At 39.2% G+C, this 25198-nt stretch overlaps 1 protein-coding gene across 2 annotated transcripts in view; it reads left to right on the forward strand.

The window, feature by feature from the left end:
- Positions 1-10189: 10189 nt before the first annotated feature.
- The window catches only part of THRA (thyroid hormone receptor alpha), a 91109-nt gene continuing 76100 nt past the window's right edge, over positions 10190-25198 (forward strand). For both annotated transcript variants that reach the window (XM_075177105.1, XM_075177106.1), the window contains exon 1: positions 10190-10524. The gene's annotated coding sequence lies outside the window, so the exon portion shown is untranslated. The remainder of the gene's footprint in view (positions 10525-25198) is intronic.

Below are 25198 nucleotides of genomic sequence, written 5' to 3' on the forward strand. Positions count from 1 at the left end.
TCGACTGACTGTGGCTTTACATACACTACAAATGGCTAGACAACTGTTGTCAGGATAGGGTAGAAATAATTCCACACATAAGAAGTGGTTTTTTTGGTCTTATGCCCAGGCATGACAATGGCCTTCTTCCTGTCACATGCCAGAACTGCTTCCACTGGTGCAGGACTTACACAAACAACCTCATCAACATCCTCATTAGAGCCCTCGTCGGCTACACAAATGTCCCCCTCATCCTTTTCCAATTTCAAAGTGGCATCCTCAATTGGTGTATCACCGGCTACACTCGGGCTGTTCAGGCACACATCAGCAGAAATGCTGAAAGGGCCTTTCTTTATAGGTACACTAACAGAATGCTCACGATTAGACATACCACTCGTGGATGGACTCTACTCAGGGATTGGTGTTATTTCTGATTCTGAGCATACATTTTCCTCTAATGCCTTACTGTTTTCTTGCAGCTCGGCTTTCACACGTAACAGTAGTTGTGCACCACTTTCGGACTCCAAATTACTTGGTCTTGCTTGGTCACGAGTGACCTTACAAGAAGAAGCCTCAGTAATATTTTTCGATCTCGCACTTTCTTTGCCACTGTGTAGAATGGCATGTTGGCAATTATTTTTTTTATCGACAGTTAACTTTTCCTGTACTACAGCTTTTTTTCTCTTCAACACGGTAAAAGGTGTTTTTTTGTGTGATTTTTTCCCTGACTTCAAAAGACTATGTACTTTTACATAGGCTTTACCAGATGACGTACAGGGAAAACTACCATCAGGACTGGTGGCAACAGCTGCTTGCTGCTCCTGCTCATATGTGTACTGCTGTGAATCCATTTTAATAAGACCCTATACTTTGTAGTGCAAATTCAGAAATATACAGTGCTATATTTGGATTTCAGCACTCAGAAAATACAGCATTTTTAGAAGGGGGTATATGAGACCCCAAACACTTTGTAGTGCAAATTCAGAAAAATACTGTGCTATATTCGGATTTCAGCACTCAGCAAATACAGCTTTTCTAGAAGGGGGTATATGAAACCCGAAACACTTTGTAGTGCAAATTCAGAAAAATGCCTGCTCTATACTGCTCTATACTGTGACCTAACCCTTATCAGTCCCTCTCTGAAATGGCGCTAGATCGCCGTGGAGGCGGGTATTTATTGATTCTAAAACTCGCGAGATCCGAGACCCGACAATGTCACAATGACGTTTTGCCTTGTTTTGGAATCCGAATAGGCGCAAGAGTACCAAGCCGACTCGGCTCGGTACTCGGATCCCTGAAGGTTCGGTTTCAAGGAAACCGAGCCCGCCCATCTCTAATATATACACATATATATATATATATATATATATATATATACACACATACATACACATATATATATATATATATATACACATATATATATATATATACATATATGCACACATATATATATACACAACTATATATATATATATATATATATACACAAACATATATATATATATATATATATATATGTATATATATATATATATAAATATATCTATACATATACATATATATATATATCTACAGGGACGGATTGGGAACTCAAAGTGGCCCTGGAAAAAATTGTGGAAGTGGCCTCATGTGGGTGGGACCAAATCAACTGTAGGCCGGGCTAACACAAAAGGAGGCGGGATTAGTACAAAGCTGGCTATACCCCTAGAGGTCTGCCTAGCGCTGTAAAGCGCTATGCTGCCCATTAAATACCACCTTTCCCCCAACATTACCACCCACAGGACAAACATGTCTAAATTGGCACAATTGGGAGGTATGATTATTGGCTCACCCACACAATGACTGCCTCCACTGTGCACAGGTGATGAGTACCCTTTGACTTATACATTGAAAATAGGACAAAATGAGCAACTCATTTTATCTATAGCAAACCTGTAGCAGAAAATGTAATCACAATATACATATTCGTAATAACGGTGCAGACGAACTGCCAATATAGAAAAATACAGTTGGCAGACTGTCCTGCTCTCTCCTACCTGCTCTTGTTGCTTTCCCTACCTGTGGCTGTTGGTGTCTTTTGCTCAGTTGCTGCTTGTCTGGATCCTGGGGCCCTATTCGGGGGAAAAAATGGACACATAAAATTTAGAAAACTCCAACCAGCTCCAGCATTAAATCAATAGCACCCACATTTAATAAATAGGCCTCCCTCCAGCCCCAACATTATAATAATAGTATTCACATTTGATAAATAGATCTATTAGCCTCCAACCAGCCCTGACATTAAATTAATAGTATTCCCATTTAATAAATAAACCTATTTCCCTACATCCAAACAATCCCAGAAATAAATAACATTTAAATTTAACAATGATATAAGCCTCCTGCCCTCACACACACATACATACATAACAATGATATAAGCCTCCTGCCCACACACACACATACATAACAATGATATAAGCCTCCTGCCCTCACACACATACATAACAATGATATAAGCCTCCTGCCCTCACACACACACACATACATACATACATACATACATACATACATAACAATGATATCAGCCTCCTGCCCTCACACACACATAAATAACAATGATATAAGCCTCCTGCCCTCACACACACATACATACATAAATACATACATACATACATACATACATACATAACAATGATATCAGCCTCCTGCCCACACACACACATACATACATAACAATGATATAAGCCTCCTGCCCTCACACACACACACATACATACATACATACATAACAATGATATCAGCCTCCTGCCCTCACACACACATACATAACAATGATATAAGCCTCCTGCCCTCACACATACATAACAATGATATCAGCCTCCTGCCCTCACACACACATACATAACAATGATATAAGCCTCCTGCCCTCACACATACATAACAATGATATCAGCCTCCTGCCCTCACACACACACACATACATACATAACAATGATATCAGCCTCCTGCCCTCTCACACACACATACATAACAATGATATAAGCCTCCTGCCCTCACACACACATACATACATACATACATAACAATGATATCAGCCTCCTGCCCACACACACACATACATAACAATGATAATAGCCTCCAGTCCTCACACACACACACATACATACATAACAATGATATCAGCATCCTGCCCTCACACACACATACATAACAATGATATAAGCCTCCTGCCCTCACACACACACACACACACACACACACACATACATAACAATGATATAAGCCTCCTGCCCTCACACACACACACACACATACATACATAACAATGATATTAGCTTCCTGCCCTCACACACACATACATAACAATGATATAAGCCTCCTGCCCTCACACACACATACATAACAATGATATCAGCCTCCTGCCCTCACACACACATACATACATACATACATACATACATAACAATGATATCAGCCTCCTGCCCTCACACACACACACACACATACATACATACATACATACATACATACATACACACATACATAACAATGATATAAGCCTCCAGCCCTCACACATACATAACAATGATATAAGCCCCTTGCCCTCTCATACACATACATACATTAATATAAGCCACTTGTCCTCACACTGAATTAACCCCCCCCCCCCGCCTTCACACTTACCTTGTTGAAGCCGCATTTCCTGCAGTGCACACATGGGAGGGCACCGGTCACATGGTGCGCGTCCCATGTGACATCTGGGATAGGACGAGGCCACGCATAGGGGGAGGGAGGTAAGCAGGAGAAGATCCGCGGCCACTAGGTAGTCCACCGCTGGCACCCTGAGCAAGTTCCCCCAATCTCCCCCTCTCCGTCTGTGTTGGAGGGCGCTGCTGACATGCAATTATCCCAGCAGTCCGGAGATTTAAACAAAAAAAAAAATGTAATGCGAAATAAAAAGATTACATCAGGATGAACGGCCTCATACCATCGGCCTCCCGGTAAAATTCCTGGTATGGCCTATGGCCAATCCGCCCCTGTATATCTATAACTATAATATAAATGTCTAGTGGCGTGTGTTAGTCTGTCTGTGTGTGTGTGTGGAAAAAATAAAACCAAGCTGCAGCGCCACCTGCTGGGCGGAGTTATACACTGACCTACTAAATTCTTAGTGTGTGTGGAAAAAAAAATTCAGAAAGGGCTGAAATTTGGTATACTAAGATGTTTTTAATTCGTTAATTTAATTTGTTAATTGTTAAAAGTGTTTATAAAGATTTAAAAAATATATATATATATTTCTTGAAGGAGAAGTGACAGTTGGGAGTGGTTGGTAGTTGCCGGGGGTGACAGTGGGGAGTGGTTGGTGGTTGCCGGGGGTGACAGAGTGAGAGGAGTGTGATACTCAGGACCGCTGAGAGAGATCCCTGTGTCTGGATAGACATCTGGATAGATGTGGCGAAGAAAATGAAGGATGAGGTGATGGAGAAGAATGATGAGGTGGTGACATGTGGACAAAACCACGTTAAAAAAGGGCGCTTATGTCGGGAAGTAACGCTCTTCCCCTGAGGAGGCCTGGGCTATGGCCCAAATGCATGACAAGAACCTTTTTAACACCTTAAGTAGCTTGACTTGACTAGAATGCATGAGTATCATGCACGGGTTAACTTGTATATCTATATATCTATACATATAATGACACAATTAAGCCCGCCGCCCGTTATTCAATGCCGTGAATTTCGCCATTTTACAGGGTCCGGGAGGTTTGCCTACTCATCCGGGAGTGCTCCCTGAAATTTGGGAGCCTCCCGGAAATTCCGGGAGAGTAGGCATATATATATGTATGTATGTATGTATGTATGTATGTATATATATATGTATAAATGTATGTGTATATATATATATATTTTTATATATATATATATATATAAAAGAAAAATGGAGGAGGAGGCGCACAATAGTGTAGTATATTGATATAATGTTGGGATCACACCAGAACCCACAGTAGAACCGGAAACACCAGTGGAGAGGAAACCAGGAAGCGAAAACTGTCATATATCATCCAATATAAGATGTAGAATACAAGTTACAGCTTATTGTGAGTGAATTTGCAAAATTTCATATGTCCTTTTTTCTCCTGATGAATACTGTGGAGACAGACGAAACGCGTTGAGAAGCTGCTATTAATACTCCTATTGCACTGGGAGCTGATCTTTGTGACTGCCACTTGATTTGCTGACAGTTATGTATCCAGTCGTGTGACCCGTTTATGATCAGATGAAGGATATCTACGTACACAAAGCTTAAAAGTTTTGCTATCTGGTACGCATACACCTACATAAGTGTGTCCTGGGTGTTTAATATATGGAAATTTTGCAAATTCACTCACAATAAGCTGTAACTTGTATTCTACATCTTATATTGGATGATATATGACAGTTTTCGTTTCCTGGTTTCCTCTCCACTGGTGTTTCCGGTTCTACTGTGGGTTCTGGTGTGATCCCAACATTATATCAATATACTACACTATTGTGCGCCTCCTCCTCCATTTTTCTTTTATAGGTTATTTCCATGCTACACCGCTTGGTTAAGAGGATTGGCAGCCGCCTGCACATGGGAAGTGTCTACTGAAAAGAACATAGACTTTATACTGGACTATTGGTGATTTGTTACAAGCGCCAATTGCTGTATCTTGTTTTTTTAAAATATATATATATATATATATATATATATATATATATATATATATATATATAAATTCTCATGAAATACATTTATTAGGATGACCTTAATGTCTACTGAATATTAAATAATTTTTTTTTTACAGTGCTTCTGATTGCAAACACACGTTATAGAATGCATACGAGCCTATCTTCACTACTGCTCAGGACTTGGACTAGCTCTGTACCTGGAGCTAGAGATTTGGCAGAAAAACAAGGACCTTTGAGATGCTCAGAGCTTCATTCGGACGTGGCTGCGTTCGTTTGAGTTTGGCATGCCCTTACTGTACATTGACTACAGCAAAACGCACCTTCCCCGCCCTGTTTACTCCCTGAAATCATAAACAGAAGTGTCCTTTGCGTTTAATGGCGGAGCGGACAGGGCTGTGTTTACTGGCATATGTTCCAGTTCTGTGTACCATACACTCAAAATCGGTGGATACGTGCCTTGATGACTTAGGCCCGCTTCTAGTAGGACTGGAGGCAACATGTGGGCTGGAGGGAATGATGAGCTGCACCTTTTATAGCAGCTTTATTCCTGTTATTGCAGTGCCTGTGACATTCACCTCATCCACACTCACTGCTTGCATAACAAAGGCTAATCCTCCTGCTCTCCAGTGATCTGTAAAGCAGCACCAGGTCTTGTTCATGTATCAGTCTGCCTTTACCCTTCCACGGTACATGGACTAGACCAATGTATGAGATGTGATCCCATTAATGTCAGAGGGGTAGGCTGGTAAGAGGATGGCTCTGACATAATAGGGTGATCCTATTACTGTGTGTTGGGCAGTTGATGTCTATAAGAGAGTGATTCTTGACCTGTAAGACCATGATCTCATTAAAGTATTTTGGTGTCTGCTGATGAGTGTAAGAAGGTGATCCTATTGATGTCTCTGATGGCAGCTGCAGACGTGGGTGATCCTATAGACGTCTGTAAATGTAGGATATATATCGTCTGTGTTAGTGAGGGCGAAAAATACCTGGTTATATTCTATAGCCTGCCACTTGAAAAGTTCATATTAAGATATAAAAATCAACAGCTGTAAAGCAGCCATAACTCCAGACTTTTTTTTAAATAATACCGTAGATTTTTTTTTATTTCCAAACCTTACTCAGTGTCTGTTCCATAAATCCACCAGCCTTCACAGATGAGAGAGAAGCCACATATACATATTCTGCTACTTCTTGTTTCTCAAGGATTTAGGGTAGACAGTTGACCTATTCAAACCGATGATGCGAGTGTGCACATATAACCTTAATGGTTGCACTGTTCAGGTTCTGTCCAAGCACTACACTGCAGGAGTTATTTATCCATATCTTGCACTGATGAGAGACAATACATTTCAAAAAGCTGTATGCAAGTTGGATTGTTGACCCAGCAACCAGAACCTGCACTAGTAGCACAGAGTAAGGCACAAGACCATTACACACTCGTAATCCCTGCAAAACTTTGAATTTATTTGCCATGGCCTTAGGCTAAGCAAGAAATAAATTTATATATACAGTTGCAAGGCTGGGTACCATTTATTTATTTATTATTTTAAATTTTTACTTATTTATTTATTAAACATATATAACTTAAGACACTACAGCACTTGTTTTCATTTATTTAACCTCCTACTGTGTGTCACCTTGACTTTGTAATTTTGTGTTTTTGTCACAGATTTGTGGGGTGGAGTTTCTTTTTATGGGCTCTGTTCACACAATTTAGGGAGGAGGATTGGCCCATAGGTTCCCAACTCCTCCACAATCCCTCCATGGGGAAGGCTGAAGTTTCAGTGACCCTGGGTGAACTCCAGCAGATCCCAGGGAAAAGGGACCATATGGTCCCAGTGATCGAGGGTAAAGTGGCTAACTTTGAGGACAGCCTGAATCAATGTACTTTTTAGTGTTTGTACAATTTTTTAGTTCTATGGGTGTGAAAGAGAGCACAGACCCTAGACTTTCAACAGAAAATCCATTCTAGGAGGGAATGGAAACCCCTCCCATAATGAACATATTGGGGTATATTTACTAAACTGCGGGTTTGAAAAAGTGGAGATGTTGCCTATAGCAACCAGATTCTAGTTATCATTTATTTAATGCAATTAGCATCTGATTTGTTGCTATAGGCAACATGTTCACTTTTTCAAAGCCATAGTTTAATAAATATACCCCATTATCTTCTGGTCAGACAGGTGGCAGCTTAAAAGCGCAGGATACTAGGTTCCTTCAGAGTGGCGAACTTGGGACGCCGCAAAATCACATCATAGAGCAACTGAGCATGGTATGTCACCTTTTTAACTGTACTATTGCTTCTTTGCCATAGGCTTCTGGCTGGACGGGAATATTTTTAAAGGTCCAACTAAGGCTGGGACTGTGGTAGTATCACAGTCTCTGTTTATTTGTCTTACACAATTTGTGACCTTCACTTTGTATTTTTGTTTTTATCCCCCCAGATTTTGCAGGGTGTGGCTCTGATGATCCCAGCTCCCTGAGTTTGGGGATGAAGTTGCTCTTCCTCCTTTAGGTAGGGCCGTACCCTAGGGAACCTGTTTGTGTTTGTTTCACTGTTGCCTTAATGCAAAGGAAAGTCTGAAGATCCATGCCCTCCTAAGGGTCCTTATGCCTCCAAGGTGGGGGGAGGTGGCAGAAAGCCATGCTTACTATGCATTGTGTTTTTAGCACTTGCACTGGGTGATCAATTGCTTTCACCTCAAGCAAAACAAGTGGCTCCCAATAGTGCAGCAAACTGCCATGGTTATCTAGTCATATATAACTGTGGTAGGCTATAAGAAGACTTTTGGTAATTTTTCCTTGGTTTGTTTCTTGTTGCTGCTAATAATTATGTAAAATTCTGCCATCATAGACTACCATGGTAACCACAGTCACATGACACAAGATGTAGTGAGCAGAGAGATTTTGTAACACCTCTCAGCTCCGTGTAATGTAAAATCCCCCTCCTTCTCCCCTCTGAGTTCACATGATATGCTGAGAGCTGTGTGTGACTGGAGGCCATATTTTTCCTCCAGAGAGATTTTGAAAAGAGATAATTTGTAAGAGGACAGCTAAAAAATGCATTCTTAAAAGGGACATAACTTGCTATTTAAAGAAAAAAAAATAAACCTTCTATGTGGGATTGCTGTTTTAATTAAGAGGAAAGAGGTACTTTGCAGAGAAGACACAAAGCTAGGCATTAAAAGCTCAGAGAAAACAGGTATTTTTTTTAACTCCAGAAGATTAGAACATAATTTTTCTAGCAAAGGTGAGTTCTTTCTTTTATTGACAAGTCAGGGTTGCAAGTAGATTTTTTTCAGGAACTGAATGTATAGACATACAAATATGTACAATGTAACACTTATTTTCTCCTATTTAGGATCCAGGAGACTCTTTTATACATAGACATTAGTAAAACACATCAGTGGACACCCAAAAGTTAGGCACCAGCGTTAATGTTTTTAGGCACATTGGTTACCTTGCTTTTCAAATTAATTTCTTATTAGAACTCCATTTCCACTTGTTTCCAGTTGCTTGCCCTACTAGTGGAAGTGAAAAGGAAGTACCAATGGATGGTGATCACCTAGGGACCAATCTAAACTTAATATTCTCCTATTAGAATTATGGGACTAAACAGATAGCATCCGACTTTTAAAATGCCCAACATTAGTGTAAACAGATTCTATTTTACACTATACATAGCGACAAATACAACACCTCAACACCTCATTGAAGCTCATAAACATGAACAATTTGGGTGCCATTAATTTGAATTTGGGGTCAGACGTTCACTTTATGAAGCAAATTGTGACAGGTTTATATACACAAAGGACTGGGGGACTTAGATACAAAGTACTTTCCTGCAAAAAGAGTTGCAAGTCATGAAAATGTAATATTAATAATAGCTTAAACAGTATCTTTAATGAAAGTACAAATGTGCACCAGTAGAAAAAAAATGATTTGTAACAGTTTAGATAGGCCACTTATGTAGCACAATACATTGATAAATATGTGCAAATTGAAACATTCTTGATATAATAAAGTGTGAAATAACATAATTGAAATCTTGCAAGCACTGGTGACTCAAAAAGTAGTACACAGTGTTACAAATGTATATGCTTTCTTATTTCATAGTTAAATATTTACTTTGATGGTACATATTGCAAACACACCATTACCATCCTGGAGTTGATATTTATATCTATGCAATGTGTGTATTCAACGTAGAAAGGAATCAAATCTTATGTTAATTTTACAGAGAGGTGTAGTTACATTCTTCCTTCCATCACATGCATTCTGTATCCTTGAGATCCATATGACTTAGCAAGGGGAGGGGAAAATGGGCGCCAAGTTTGGTATCAGCTTCACAGAACACATTTCGTGCATGCAGCTAGTACACCCCAGAAAGTGTCTGGGAACGGGTCCTCTAGGGGGCGCTCCATAGCAGCCATACTGTATTAAAAGGATATGATACACAGATAGGGAGGGAGGAGCTGAGTATAACTAGATTTTTTTCCCCTTTCCTCTCTGTCTGTATTCCTGACACACGGAGCGAAGAGAAGAAAGAGAAGAGGGACAGACAGAAATAAAACCCCCACCCCTTTTAAAAAGAAGCTAAAGCAAAAAAAAAAAAAAATACCGGGATTCTAAAAGTATCAGTTGTTGTCTACTCAAGATTTGGGGCTTGTTTTGTGGGAGGTAAAGAGGAAACAGAAAACCTGCACACCTCCTGATTTTTATATATATATATCATTTTGCATTTTTCTTACTCTCTCGATTTGGTTCCCAAGTGGTCTGCACCCTACAACTGCCCCGAGGAGGGGCACAGGAGAGGGGGATTTAAATATCCGGTTTGTTCTGCATAGAGGTGAGTTATCTATCATGCAAACTGCACATGGGGTCGGGTGGGATGTGGTTGTGTGCTGTAGCGCTGGGCATTATCTGGCTGTGTACAGTAATCAGGTCGTGTCTCCACAGTCCTACCTGTTTAACCCATTTTGTCCTGTAGAGGCCTGTATACAAGAAAGGGGCGTGAGGCATGGGCTGTTTGTACAGTATTGGCCTTGTCAATGAAGTCACTACCCCAGTATTTGCCTATGTTAAGCTATCTCTGCTTCTTGCCCCAAATCACAAGCCCACCCTACTGCCTCATGATGTTTTGAGCTTGGCTTGTAGGAAGAGATGACTTGCTAGTACATTGTATAGGGTCCTTTGAGCACCCACCAACTCTAACCAACATCATGCATATAACAATAATTGATAAATTCATTCTGAGGAAGCTTTTATGGGGGGTAATGTAGGGGGGTATCCTGCCTTATGCTCTGCATTCAGCATTTTCTTACAGTGTAAACAAGAGAAGACTGTCTCTTAACTGATTGCCTGCTGCCTATACGTACACAAGGCCCTTCTCTGTATGTCGAGTGTGTTATATCTGTGCAAGGTTGTTGAAGCCTGCCTCTAGCTGAGGTGGGGAAGTGGTTAACTCCCTCTGAATGCTGACAGTGCATAGGCCGTGTCCTCTTCTCCCCCTTGACTTGCAACAAGGCACTTCCAGACTAGTGCAGTATTTGCATCCAGTAGGTGGTAGGCAGGATTGGAAATAAAGGCATTGCTGCAAGTTTAACCTCTTCCTCGCCAGAATAGTAACTTAACTGATTACCTTCCATTGAATTTGGATCATTTTGTTTTATAAGTTAGATTAAAATGTATGTGTTTTATGTAACATTACTTGTACGTTTCCTTTGCATATGTTATTATTGTTTCACTATTGTTGATATCTACTGGAAAAAAAAATCCTTGGTATATGAATATTGTTTTGAAGGATACAGTGTACCTCCTGCAAGGGAAATATGTGGGTGGACGCCTATGAATCTGACAGTCCAGTGCAATCAATGTCAAAGTGCATATTTTTATGTATGTTAATTTTGTTTATTTACTGAGTGCTATACTTTCTCCTCCATCACATGCCATGATCCAGTGTGTATTAGGGTCTGTTTAGGTTGAAATAGCTTGTTTCTCCTTGAGGATACCCTTATTTTTATGTCAGTGTTGGTTAGCCTGCGCCATATGCCGTGTTGGCTACTTTTATGCAAGCTTACGGCCTCCATACCAGAGGTTGGCTTTTCAGTTGCTTGTCTGACTTTTTGTATTCTCTCATTGACACCCCTTGACACCGTTGTCACTGTAAATCCTTTTTAACCATGTCATTTCTTTTAGCGTTACAGTATTAGTTATTTAATCTTTGTTTTTTTTGTTTGCTTAATGTATCTGCAGTTCTGTATATTTAGCCGTGCACATTCATGTACTATTTTATGTATGTTTGAACATTTGTGCATTGCAATGTTCACTGTAGTTTTAACTTCTACACACTCCTTTTAATATCTGTATGCTATGTTTGTGCAGTGTGCATGGTACAATCTTTATATCGTCGTTCTACCATGTATGCATTCGCCTGTGTGTATTGACTTTCTTTGTTTGCAATCCCTCATATAGGTAATTTTATTGCATGTCTTTTTTTTCCACCCCTCATGTTAGTGTATCCTGCAGGTAGCCTTGGAAGTGGTGTTGGCACTCTGTCACACAGGCAGCTGTTGTGATTTGTGTGTTATGCTCAGAGAGGGGCGTGTGGATCTTTGTGGCTCAGAGAGAAAGTGCTGTGAGGTCCCATGGCGTCCCAAAAAAAAAATTGGAACGGAAACAACATCTAGTGGTGTGTGACATTAACAGTCTGAGGAAATAATATGTACATGTGACACTGACAGTCTAACTACAGCACTGGTTTTGTTGTGCTAAGGCCTATATGTATTGATGTCTTTCCCCCTTTTTAAAAAAAAAAACCAAAAACCCTGTCAACACTAAAGTGTGTGTTATATTAGCAAGATGAAGGAGCTCATGCAATTCTGGATGTGTTATTTACACCTCAGAGGATCAGTGTGTGTGTTTGTGTAACAAGCTAACACTGTATATATAATGTTGAGTGTGAAATGCACCTCTGTTGGTACGATACTGAAAATTAAATAGTTACGTTTTCCTGTAACAGGCAGAGAAAATCCCGTGTGTCTAGGGCTGCGAGGCCTAGTGTGCAACTGGTTGTGTGTTTGCGACATGACTTTCTGTAAAAGCCTGAATGCCTCTAGTTGTAGGAGGTGAGGGAGTATCGTGTGTTAAGACATTTTGTGCTTTTATGGTACTGATTTAGAGGTTAGTGTTATGTCCGTGGGTTTCGGGTACATGTTAATAGTTTAAGAAATTCCCTCATCCAACACTGATAGAAGCTCATGTGGCGGGAAAACCGTGGACAAAGTTTATGTAAAACTGAAATGTGTGTCTACAGGCCAATCCATCCCTGTCTGTCACATTGAAATAATTTTCTTGAAAGTTCCATTATGACAAAAGGAATTCATAATTAAGTGTTTTATTTTATAATTAGATTTCATTTTCATCTGAAAGGAAAATTATTACATATTTTTTTATAGATGGATGTGCATATCTACCTACAGGGGTTGTATCTAGACATCTGTGGGCCTAAGAGCAAAAAATTATGCCAAGTATGACAAAAAAAAAACACACTAAGAAAACATAATTGGGAAATATTTCTATGCACCTCAGTAAAGAAAAAAATGAGTCTGTATGTTTAGGGCAAATTCATAGAATAAGCCTCTACAGCTGTGTACATTTGGTGCGTGTGATGTACCTGTGGTCCGTCCAACTTAATGGTGAGCATACACATTTTTTTGAACTGTGTATCATTGTTCCCTATGTAAACATTAATTTAAAAATGTTATAAATGTTGCAAATTTAAACTGAGGCAAACTTTATTTCACTATAATTGGTATTTAATACAAGCCGTGGACAGTTTTCCATGAAATTTCTCCTTTGGGCTCACAGTCCCAAATATATGTATATATATTGTACCTGCATTTCAATATGGATCTGACATATACCTAGTTCTGATAATGTCATGGAATTTTTTTTTAGAGAAGCAAATTCGTTTTTAGCTTTAGTGCTGGCCTGCACTTCTGTGTTGTACTAACTAGGGGCCTGATTCATTAAGGATCTTAACTTAAGAAACTTCTTATTTCAGTCTCCTGGACAAAACCATGTTACAATGCAAGGGGTGCAAATTAGTATTTTGTTTTGCACATAAGTTAAATACTGACCGTTTTTTCATGTAGCACACAAATACCTGATAGCTTATTTGTACACTGAAATTTAAAGTTGATATTTGTGTGCTACATGAAAAAGCAGTCAGTATTTAACTTATGTGCACAACAAAATACTAATTTGCACCCCTTGCATTGAAACATGGTTTTGTCCAGCAGACTGAAATAAGAAGTTTCTTAAGTTAAGATCCTTAATGAATCAGGCCCCAGCTCATTGTGAATTCTTTTGATAAGATAAATATTATTTAAAAGGACGTTGAGTCATGTAGGTTTATACAGAAACATAGCTTTACGAAGAAATAGTTGTTTTATGGTGATAACACAAGTTATCGGTGTTACTGGTCCTTTGAATAACTGCCGTTGTAACTGCCAGCACATTGTGGGAAGATAGCTGTTATCACTATATCTTTTTCTCTTTAGTTTTAGTCTCTTTGTCAGTTTTCACTGTCATGCCAAACAGCAGGTAGCAGCATTATCACTTTGACCTGCACACACAGCAAATCCACCTCAATACACCAAATGGAAAAAAATAATTTGATATTTTATTTGTAACTCTGATTACAGAACACTGCCTTACATTTAGCAGCCTAAAATAATATTTTATTCTTTATGGTGTCCCTTCAGGGCTTGTTAATGCACTTTTGCAAGAGCTAACTAATGCCAGAAATAGGACGAGTGGTTTCTTATGGGCTCGATGCTCCATTCTATTCTAAAACTTTAACACCGCATTTAAAATATCAGTACGAGACTTGACTTATTTCTCATGAGTTATCATGCGCTACCAGTACAAAAGCTTCTATTGGTAAAGGCACAGGACATGAAAAGTAAATACGGCTAAAGTGGGCAACAATTTTCACCCAGCGCATACTTGTAATTGAACCCTGAAGGAAGCCTGTTTGTTTTTATGGGAAACTTTAAAACCAATGCAAAACGTTTGTCTAATGGCAGCACCTATACAGAAGCGTTGCATTACTGTGATATAACATATAAATGCTTCATATTTGCAACATGTTTAAAACTTTAAATATAGAAGACATCAATTATCTTGTGTCTATGTACAACTGTATTAGTCAGTCAGTACATACTCACCCTTCAGGTCTTGCTTCAGAGACTTTTGAGCTGTGTTAGTTTATGTGTAACATGGTATGTGTGTGTGGGTTTGTATCACAGACACTGACAGACTACACCCAGGGGACAGGTTCTCTTGTCTTGTGTTTGTTTAAGTGTTGTCTGGCACACTGAGCCCTTAGACCCCTTGTGAGGGTGTCATACACACACACACACACACACACACACACACACACACACACACACACACACACACACACACACACACACACACTTTAACTGTACTGTGGCTATAAAAAAAAGTATTCACCTCTTTGGCATTTCTCACATTTTATTTTATTTCATCTTGGAATCAGATTGGATTTTTTGCCATCGATCAATACATAATGTTATATATATATAGTGTCAAATAAAAAAACCAACTGTAAGGGCATATTCACTCATCTGCGCAGAGAAAAAAGTTACAACACATGAAAATGAATGTGCACTTCAATGATGTGTACTTTATTACATAAGAAGCACCTATATGACCCTGGTGCACTCAGATGTCACATCATTAATTGGAATTGAAATGCATTCCACTAAAATGTTTCAATCGTTTTAAAAAATAAATACTTCAGTCTGTGGGAGGTCTCACAATTGGTTAGTGAATTTGCAACCAAGAGTTTCATCATGAAGATCAAAGAACATAACAAAAATCCAAGAAAAGGCTATTGAAAAACACTCAAGGGAAGGATATCAGAATACTTCAAAGACTGTAAACTCTATTGTAAAGAAATGGAGAGACGTTTGCACCACTGTGTATTTATTTAGAGCAAGTTATTTTCTAAATCTAAGTATCCATGCAAGAAGGGCACTTGTTAGGTAGACACCCATTATAGAAATAGGAGAGACTCGTGAAATGGAAAAATGGATGGGCCAAGATGTAGATCTTGGATGGAAACCTTCTAGAACCTGCAAAATACCTATTATTTGGGAGATTTGTTTTCCAGCGAGCTAATGACCCAATGAATAGAGCAAAAGTTACATTAAAGTGGCTTAAGCTGCCCTATCATATATTTTATATATTACTAATGTTTTGCTTTCCCTCTCCAGAGGGGAACTGTATTTGCCCAGGCTCAGTGGATCGTCTCACAGCCACAGGGGCTATGTGATGCTTTGGATGGAGAGGTGTGAGCAGAAGGACCCATCAGAACCTGTAAGCAAGGTGATTGCGACTTCTGATCAGTCCTCTCTCATACCCCATATATGGAGCCATTTTAAAGTGGCAAACTTATATTTTTTGCCTGTTAGGTGGCAATACAGATTTAAAGAGCAATTAAACCCAGTGCATTAATGTATATCAAAGGGTGTATATTGCCAAGCAGAATAATAATCATGGAATAACTCCTTATTTTACTAAGTAAGTCCACAATGCTGCCTTATCGTTCCACTGCAGCGAGCTGCCATGTTAGCAGGGAGGTGCTTCTCTATCACACCAGACAGTGACTGACTGTTTGGCAGTCTTGCTTTTCAGAAATGCTCTGTGTGGATTGGTTGATTCATAGTTGCAGGCGGGGCCATAGATTGTGTAATATCTTAAATGGCTGCATTCTCAGCTTTTTGACCTGGATCAGGTCACTTTAGGACAATGTCCTAAGGATGTGAAAAGAGCTTCAATTCCACATCTATAGGATAATGATTATATTATTACAGTATTATGGTTCTTACAGAAATCCAATACCATTGAGTGCTCCGTCAAAGGCCGGATCTCAGTCCAATCTAGAATCTGCATAATGGTATGAACATTACTGTTCAGTACAACTGTTCACCAACAGTCATTCCAGCTAAAAGATGCTTCATTTATTTTCTGTTAGTAGTAATTTAATGATGAAACGTTTTTACAGCTTTGTTTACTTTTTATTTGGCGTTACTGAATATTTTGTGTTGACCAGTGGTGAGAATTCCCAAGTAAATCCATTTTCCATGTTGTAAAAAAATAAAAGGTGAAAAATGAATATCTTTTTATGAGATAAATAGTGCCAGCAGATCTGGGAATTGATTTTGCCAATGGTACAGTAATAGAATGAAAGAACACTTCATTCATATCTGTCAGTCATAATGAGCACATTATACGTGTGTTTGTCAGTCATACAGAAGTAAGATTGTATGTATAGGCCAATATTTTGCCTCTGTATCATGGTATTTTGCGTGTAATCTGTCGTGTTTGTGTCTGTAAAACCAGGGAAACTGATTTTCCTATGTGTGACAATCTCTGCCCATTTTGGCCACACACCAAGCTCCACAGATCTGATCATTAAGCTATCACTCTGAACTACCAAATCACATGGAGCCCAAGCAGATCAAATATATGAAGATTACCAGACTACCCGATAATAATCCCATTGATCCCGATCTGATCTGGTTATCTGCTCATTTTGGCCTACATATGGGAGCAATATTTGGGCAATTTGGTTGAAAATATCCAAATTGCTGAACTGAATTGTTCCACATCGGAATGTCTGTCTTTGACTGTTTATAGGGTTATAGCATGTGTATGTGTCCCCCCTGCCTTATAGCTGATTAACATATATTCATCAATTCAACTATAACATCTCAGTATTACTTCCAACCATGTCTTCTGTCAAATATTTAAAGCAACTCAGAATTATGGTTGTTTAAATAATCCCATATGTAATAGCACAAATTCTCATTAAATAAATTCTTTAAGCACTACTTTTGCAACACTAAGTGGCAGGGGTGTCCTCTCTGCGTTCTCCACTATGAGGCTTACAGCCAGGGGCAGTCCCTCTCCTGCCAATCTTGGGGAGAGCCTCCTTTTCTCTGTATAACCCTCCTTTTTACCTTGATGTCTCATTTTAGACTGAAATCTGGTTGTGATTAATCTTTGTTTCTTGTGGAAAATGTACATTTATTCCGGTCCTGAAATCTATAAAAATATACAAAGAGGGCCTGTCAAATCTCACGGAATGAACTGTCTCATTCCCTGGCACACTGCTGCATTCTTTTGAAGGCCGTCTCTCTCGCGTGCAGTTTTTCGTGGCTTTTGCTGTGTTAGTTATGGGTGCTATGTCTCGCGGGCAGTCTTATTTATGAGAGGTGTCTCAATCATGGGTACATTAAGAGCCTTGTGTAAATAGGATTAAAGATTAGTCTGAAAACAGCCTTCTTATTAGTTTCTCAATAAACACGCCGTGAAAGAGGATGCAAACAATTGAAAATTGAGAAGTAAAACATATTTAGACTCAATATATCACTATAAATAACTTTTACTCTGATCTCACACTGTTGTGTGCTAATAAAGAGATCACTGGGTCTCATTCATGAGCATTGTTATTACAGATGCATAGTTGTTTCAAAGCTGCATTGCATGGGTTCAGACTTTTCCTGGGTAGGCAGTGAAAATTCCATTTGGTGCTACAACACTTTGACTTGGGGGGAATTGTACTTAAGTGAGGTTTAGTGACCACCGTTTTTTAGCGTTTTCTAAAGGCAAAAGCGCTTTACAAATCGCCATGAGAAATAAGAGACGGCTTATGATTGGCTGCCCGTATTATCAAGCAGGCAGGTTTACCGGCCATCAACCCATTTTGCAACAAGAGCTTTATCTCTGTGGGGTTTTGTCCCCCATGGATCATGTTAGATCAAGAAAATAATACGATTTTAGAAAAGTATGTATAAGGGACACTGCACTAAATAAAATATTGGGAAACATAATGTGAAAAATAATATTGGTGATACATTAACGAAAGTAAGGAAGCATAGTTCTGGAATATTGTAATGGGGCACAGTTATGGATTATTTAATAATGGAAGGGGGTTACAATCACCATCATCATCACCATTCATTTATATAGCGCCACCAGTTTTGCAATGCTTTATAGAGAATACTTGTCATTCACATCAGTCACTGTCTCAGTGGAACTTACAGTCTAAATTCCCTAACACACATACTAGTGTTAAATTTGTTAGCAGCTAATTAACCTACCAGTATGTTTTTTGGCGTGTGGAAGGAAACCCACGCAAACACGGGGAAAACGTACAGGCTCCACACAGAAAAGGCCCTGTTTGGGGATCGAACTCATGACCCCAGTGCTGTGAGGCAGAAGTGCATGCTTGCACTTGTATATCCACAAGAATGGCCACTATATTTTAATTGTATTTATTCAGGCACCCACAAGCCAGGGGTACGAATAGGGACCCAGTGCTACTTAGCCTGAACAATCGCCCCCCTCCCTAGAGGACTGGGCCGGATGCTAAGTCGCACAGGCTCTTACAGAAGTGGAGGGAGGTTTTTATTTTTAACATTTCTATTTTTATTTTTACACATAGCTAGTTTTGAAACCGCCACACAAAAGCCACCAGACATCGCCAGCAGATTGCTTGATAGTAAATCCTGCAACTTGGAGTTGAAAGGCGCCATCAATGTGCGACGACTTGAAAACCGCCAAAAGAAAAAAAGATTAGTAGATCTTCCCCTTGTTTTCCCCAGAGAGAGGGATTTGGAAACTCAAGCAAGTAAAGTCAGGAGCCATGGGGGACTCCACCTCGATTGAAGGGCACTACTGATAAAGAAGCTCTTGTCCATGTTTGGATATTAACACATTGTTCATACTTAATATTTTCATATTTATTTTCTAGAATAATAACTTTTTTTTAAAAAAAAATACATTTATGCGCACGCATATAAATAATATGCCATTTGCAGATAGATCCGTGAAAAATAACATCCTGCAATATTTTATCAATATTACTGACAGCAGTTGCTAAAATGTGCTTATTTTAATGACAGGCTGCCACAATATAGCTATTATAAAGTATGTTGTGGACAGTTTAATATCATTTCAGTTTTCTGCTTTGTTATGATTCCCTGCTGTTTATTATGTTGTCCTCTGTGGAAACCTTTTCATCTTTGGATAAACCTCTTCATCACTAGAAACCATGACTTCTGCAAGCCAAGATAATGAATAAGGATGATCGTAAGGCAAAATAAAAATCAAATCTATGTATTTTTATATTAACTTGTACAAATATATTTCAATTTGACCTAAACCCAAATGATGTAAAACACATTTAAAACTGTAATGTCAGAATCATCTATTTATGCATATGAAAATGCTAAGTGGGTATTTTATACTGACTTCTAACAGTTCTACAATCTCAGCTTTTGATGACTGTGGATTACCATTTTCATGTTTCCTGTGGGCGGGATTTAAAATTTTTATTATGAAGACAATTAAATGATATAATGTTGGAAACAAATTACACTGTTTACTTATTATTCATAGTCAATGTCTTGGCATACAATGGCAGAAATATTGCAACATCTATGAAGCAATTTCTGAATTCTGATTTTCAAGAAATTCTAGATTGTACAGTACACACACGCTGTAACGTTTACCTGTTTTGTTTGTTTTAGCTTAAACATTATTGTGTGTGTGTGTGTGTGTGTGTGTGTGTGTGTTTCCAAGTGCATATGAAAGAACAGACCCGCACCAACATTTGTAGAGTTTCAATTAAAAAGAGAATTTACTACAAATACATGCTAAACTGTACATTGTCTGAGATATAGGTATAAAGATACACATATATATATATATATATATATATATATATATATATATATAGGGAGAGGCATGCAGACAGTGTTAGTGCTTTTATGGCTACAATGTATAGCAGTATTTTGAGACTATTATTTTGAAAACATTGTAATTCTCTGCTTATCCTATAAAATAAGGTAGTGTGAGTTTGTATCTTTTTTTGCAGTATTTTTGTTGTTTATTTGTTTTCTGTATATTTATTTAATAGTTCAGTACAGAACATTTAGAGCTAATATTTTGAAGGGAGCTGGGATTTGAGTTTTCCGATGTGCTGAGAGAGTTCAGACTGGGCGTTCCACTATTACATTCTGTCCCCGTCTTGTTTTGTGTTTACGGTAACCTGCTGCCTGAATAAGAGCCACTACCCAAATATTCAAGTGTCAGCTTTTGTGCAAAGTCGTAGCATGAATGAAATAATGTGTAGGATGTTATGTTTCCTTGTTTAATTAAGATTTGTGATTTGAAACAAAAATCGTGATAAATATGTGTAGCTCATGCTGAGTTATAAACGTCCTGCGGCACTAAACACTTTAACTAGAGACCTGCAGTGACATAGAGGGGTTACTGGGTGCAACAATGGCAGCAGGAGAAGTAACAGGTGTTTTATATAAAACAAATGTTATAGGAGAGGCTGTACACGGTCACAGTTATAGCAGGTAGCACAAAGTATGGTGCTTAGTTACAGAAATAGAGGCATGGCTGGGTGGGATGATAGCAGCAGGCCAGCAACAGGTGTTTTATTTAAAAAAAAAAAAAAGAACAAAACTTAAAGGGGTGGACATTAGGAACGATGCACAATAGAACTTCATGACTGCACCTTAATAAAATCATTAAGTTGTTCATTTACATAGTACCATATGTCTGAAACAACAGGTACTTGATTAATGACAGTCATGCACATAGGAAGCAGAACAGTAATTTATTGCATAGTTGTCTGAGCTCTGTACTTCCTTGCAGCACAAGGAGAAAATATTAAAAATAACTGTTTGCCGAGGCTCCTGTCTGCAAAACAGGGCTGAGAGGAAGGCTTGGCCTGGGAGACATGTGGGATTTTGGCTGACCGCAGGGAGGGCGAGAGGCCAGGATGGACTGGGCTGGGTTCCCACGCTCTCACGCGTGGCTTACAAGGTCTGATGTAAGATTTCATAATATCCCAGGCAGACAGCGGGAGGAGGAGAGTGGGCCTTGTGTTGTGTGCTAGCCTATGAAGTGGGAGGGCCATGTTGCTGCACTGTGGCCTCCTTAGTCTTTTCTTCTGAGTTGAAAACTTTGTTGAGTTTGTTTTGTGGTGTGCAGCCTGTACATAAAAAAAGCGAGGACAGAGTAGGGATTGTAAGATGTTACTCAGAGACGGGGTGCTTGTACAATAGGGGATACCCCCAGAGCAACCACTGACACACCCCTGAATTTTCTTGTTTGGACAGGAATTACATTTTTACTTTACTGAGCCTGAAAGAGAGAGAGAGAGAGAGTGTGAGAGGGAGGGAAGCTGCTTTGTTTCAGAGGGGACTAAAATATGTGTCAGAGACCAACTCTGGGAATAAAAAAAACAATGTGCACTAAAAAAAAACCAACTAAGTTTCATGGCTGCCACAGATGCGGGGAAGAGAATGACAGCCATGCTTTCATGTCCAGGACCCCTTGTCATGCCAGTGCTGTTTTTTTACTAATTTGGCTGGGAATCACAGCTCAATGTGACCTACAGAGGGATGTGAGGGGAATGAATGCTGCAGGCTCACTTCCAGAAAACCGATAATAAATATAGCTTTCTGGATTTAACTCTGTCATTAAACTCCTCTAACAGTGCCAATAGCAATGATGAGGCTTTATTTCATATATCTTTTTTTAAAAGTTGTTTAGCTGTTTACTCTTACCAAAAACTGAAAATAAGACAGAGGGAGCTGACACAATTAAACATGGTAGCGACTGTCTTGAGTGTACCCATCACCTAATAACAGGGAGCTAATTTTTGTCTTTATTTCTTAGTAAAGCGATAGCCAAATCATGGTTCAGCCCACAAAATGTCTGTCTCCATGGTATATAGGTGACAGGTACACTTTAAGAGGCAGAGATGTGCAACCTCTCAACTTCATGTTGCTAAGCATCATGGGAGGTGTAGTTTGCCAACCTGTCCCTGATGAAAACACTTTAACTGGAGTGTCACATACCAGGCAGAATTTATTTATGCATCTTGTATATTTAAAAACTGTATGTCTTGTCTCTTTAACTATGACAATATTATTAGTATCCTCTGAACTTCATGGTCTGGCCCTAGGTAGCAAGAAACAAATTTATTGTTAGCACCACCTCACTTATCTTGCCTGCCATACCCACAAGATAAATGCATAAATGAGGAGGAATTGTGTGCTTTGAACAGACATTTTAACTGTCACTTTAGCTACTTCTGTCTCTCAAACAGGCATCATACATGTTCTCAAGTTAATATATCTATGTATACAAAATGGAAACACTACCTAATGCAAGGGTGGACAAGATAATATAGAATTCAGGAACCAGTAACACAAATCTAGGAGCCATAGAGAATCTTTTAAGAAGCTATAAAAGACGTGCAGACATTGAAAGAAAATCTAGGCACCCTTTTTTTTAAAGGCTAATTGGCTACCTTGCTTTAAGTATTTGTGCAGTCCTTATCTAAAGTATGTAATATGCACGTCTCCTCCAATTATGCCTAGTACCATTAATTTACAATCCCACATAAAAGTAAAAATTGAGTTTCGGGTGGATGTCCGCCAATGGTCCCCAAAGGGTAATTACCTGTGATCTCCTGACGTCCTGTGTGCTCCCTCAGGCAGCACATTGTCAGTGCACAACACAGTGTCTCTCTGGAAAAAGAAAACCACAGTTCAGGAGGAGTGAGGAGAGTGTAGACATTGTTGGACTTCCCTTGCTCCTGCCAACCCCATCCCCCCCCCCCCCGAAATGTAGTGTGTTGTGTACTTACAGCACAGTGCTTGTGGGAGCATACAGGAGCCACAAGATCGGAGGTGGGTGCTCACAAGACATAGGGAACCCACTAAACCTAGGGGACCACGGACGCCATGTGTGTTTACTTTTGGGCCGGTGTACAATTTGTACTGGATTTTTAGTTTTGGTTGAAATTATTCTTCAATACGAACACTGGTTAGACCAGTTATTACTAGCACATACATGCTGACCTTTATAACCTCCCGCTATGAAATGCCAACCTTCATGGCATTGAATAGTGGTGAGTGGAACATGATGGCACAAAAAGCTTCATTAAGCTATGGATGAACGAAATTTGGGAGCCCCAGAAATTCCAGGAGAGTAGACAAGTATGGACTAGCATGGTTGCAATATAGTCACTAATTATTAGCAAAAGAGGGCTGTTACTTACAGTATGTTTCCCTTTAGGGTTACCAGATCAGCCATGTTATATCCCATCACATAATATGCACATGTTGTGGGGCTTCAGTTTTAGATATGCAGGCAGATAGCATCCATGCAGCATTTGTATTCAATATGTATCTGGATTCACATGGCTGATCCGGTAACTACTCACATTTAATCAAGACAGCTCAATTTGCTAATGTTCTACAGTGTTGGGAGCGTATAGTCTAAGTTCTTGATATCTGTGTAATACTTTAAATGAGCAGCAGCAGACAAATTGAATGCATATAATTAAAATGACCAATATAAGCTACTGTTTATGATAATTGGTATCCCTCATTTACATTGGTTATTCCACTGTTTTGTCTGCCACCTCTGTGAATTCTAAATATGTAAATACAACCACTCAGGCTGCTGCTTCAGCCTTTGAAAACCAGACAGATATAAAAAGCTGCACTGCAATTTGACAGTTGATTTACTAAAGCCTGTAAATTTTGTAAGCTCAGTTTGAGTTAATCCTGTTGAATCAGTCACTCTTTTTTTAAAACTTTATTTTGTTGCCCCACACTTGATTGGACAGGTGAGCGTTGAACTCCAATCTTATAAGCTTGTGAAAGTTACAGCCTTTAGTAACTCTTGTTCAGTAGCATGCTGTAAATATACATCTGAGCCCCACTGTGACCTCAGTATTAACTTTAAGCAGGTTTGGAACTACCACTGGGCGGTCTAGAGTGCCAAAGTTGTGTGCCTCTTCTAAAACACAGTATTAGTGACATAATATTAGTTATTCAGGACCTGATTCAAGTCCAAATAGAACTTGCATGCAACTTCAGGTTTAAAAATGAACATGGAACATGATCGGAGTTCCGACCGTATTCAAATTGTAACGTATCTTACGATGCATTTCGATTTGAATCTAGATTTTAGTGAGCTCTGCCTAAACATTACTTGCCTTATGTAGACAGACAGAGCAGACTGCAGTAACGCACTACCGTAGGTGCAATATAAGGTCTTATCTGAATATACTTGTTCTTTGCTAGCTAGTAGCATACATACATGTACTGTTTCTAAAGAAATGCAATGCTGTGTCAGTCAGCACTTATATCTGCCCTCAGGGCCTGATTAAGGGTTCTGGCCGCCCTAGGCAAATATACCTGTAGCCCCCCCTCCAATGTATTGACAGATGGGAATACTCCTGAATTCGAATGTTTAGGAGTATTCTCCAGCATTCAAATTTAGACAGATTGTGCCATTGTCACTTACCTGTTCTTGCTGTTCTCTCTTGCTTGTCCTTGCAGCTCTGTTGTCTTCTCGCTGGCTTCTGAAAATACAAAAATTGTATT

The sequence above is a fragment of the Mixophyes fleayi genome, chromosome 6, assembly GCF_038048845.1.
Source record: "Mixophyes fleayi isolate aMixFle1 chromosome 6, aMixFle1.hap1, whole genome shotgun sequence".
In the NCBI taxonomy this organism is placed as follows: domain Eukaryota; kingdom Metazoa; phylum Chordata; class Amphibia; order Anura; family Limnodynastidae; genus Mixophyes; species Mixophyes fleayi.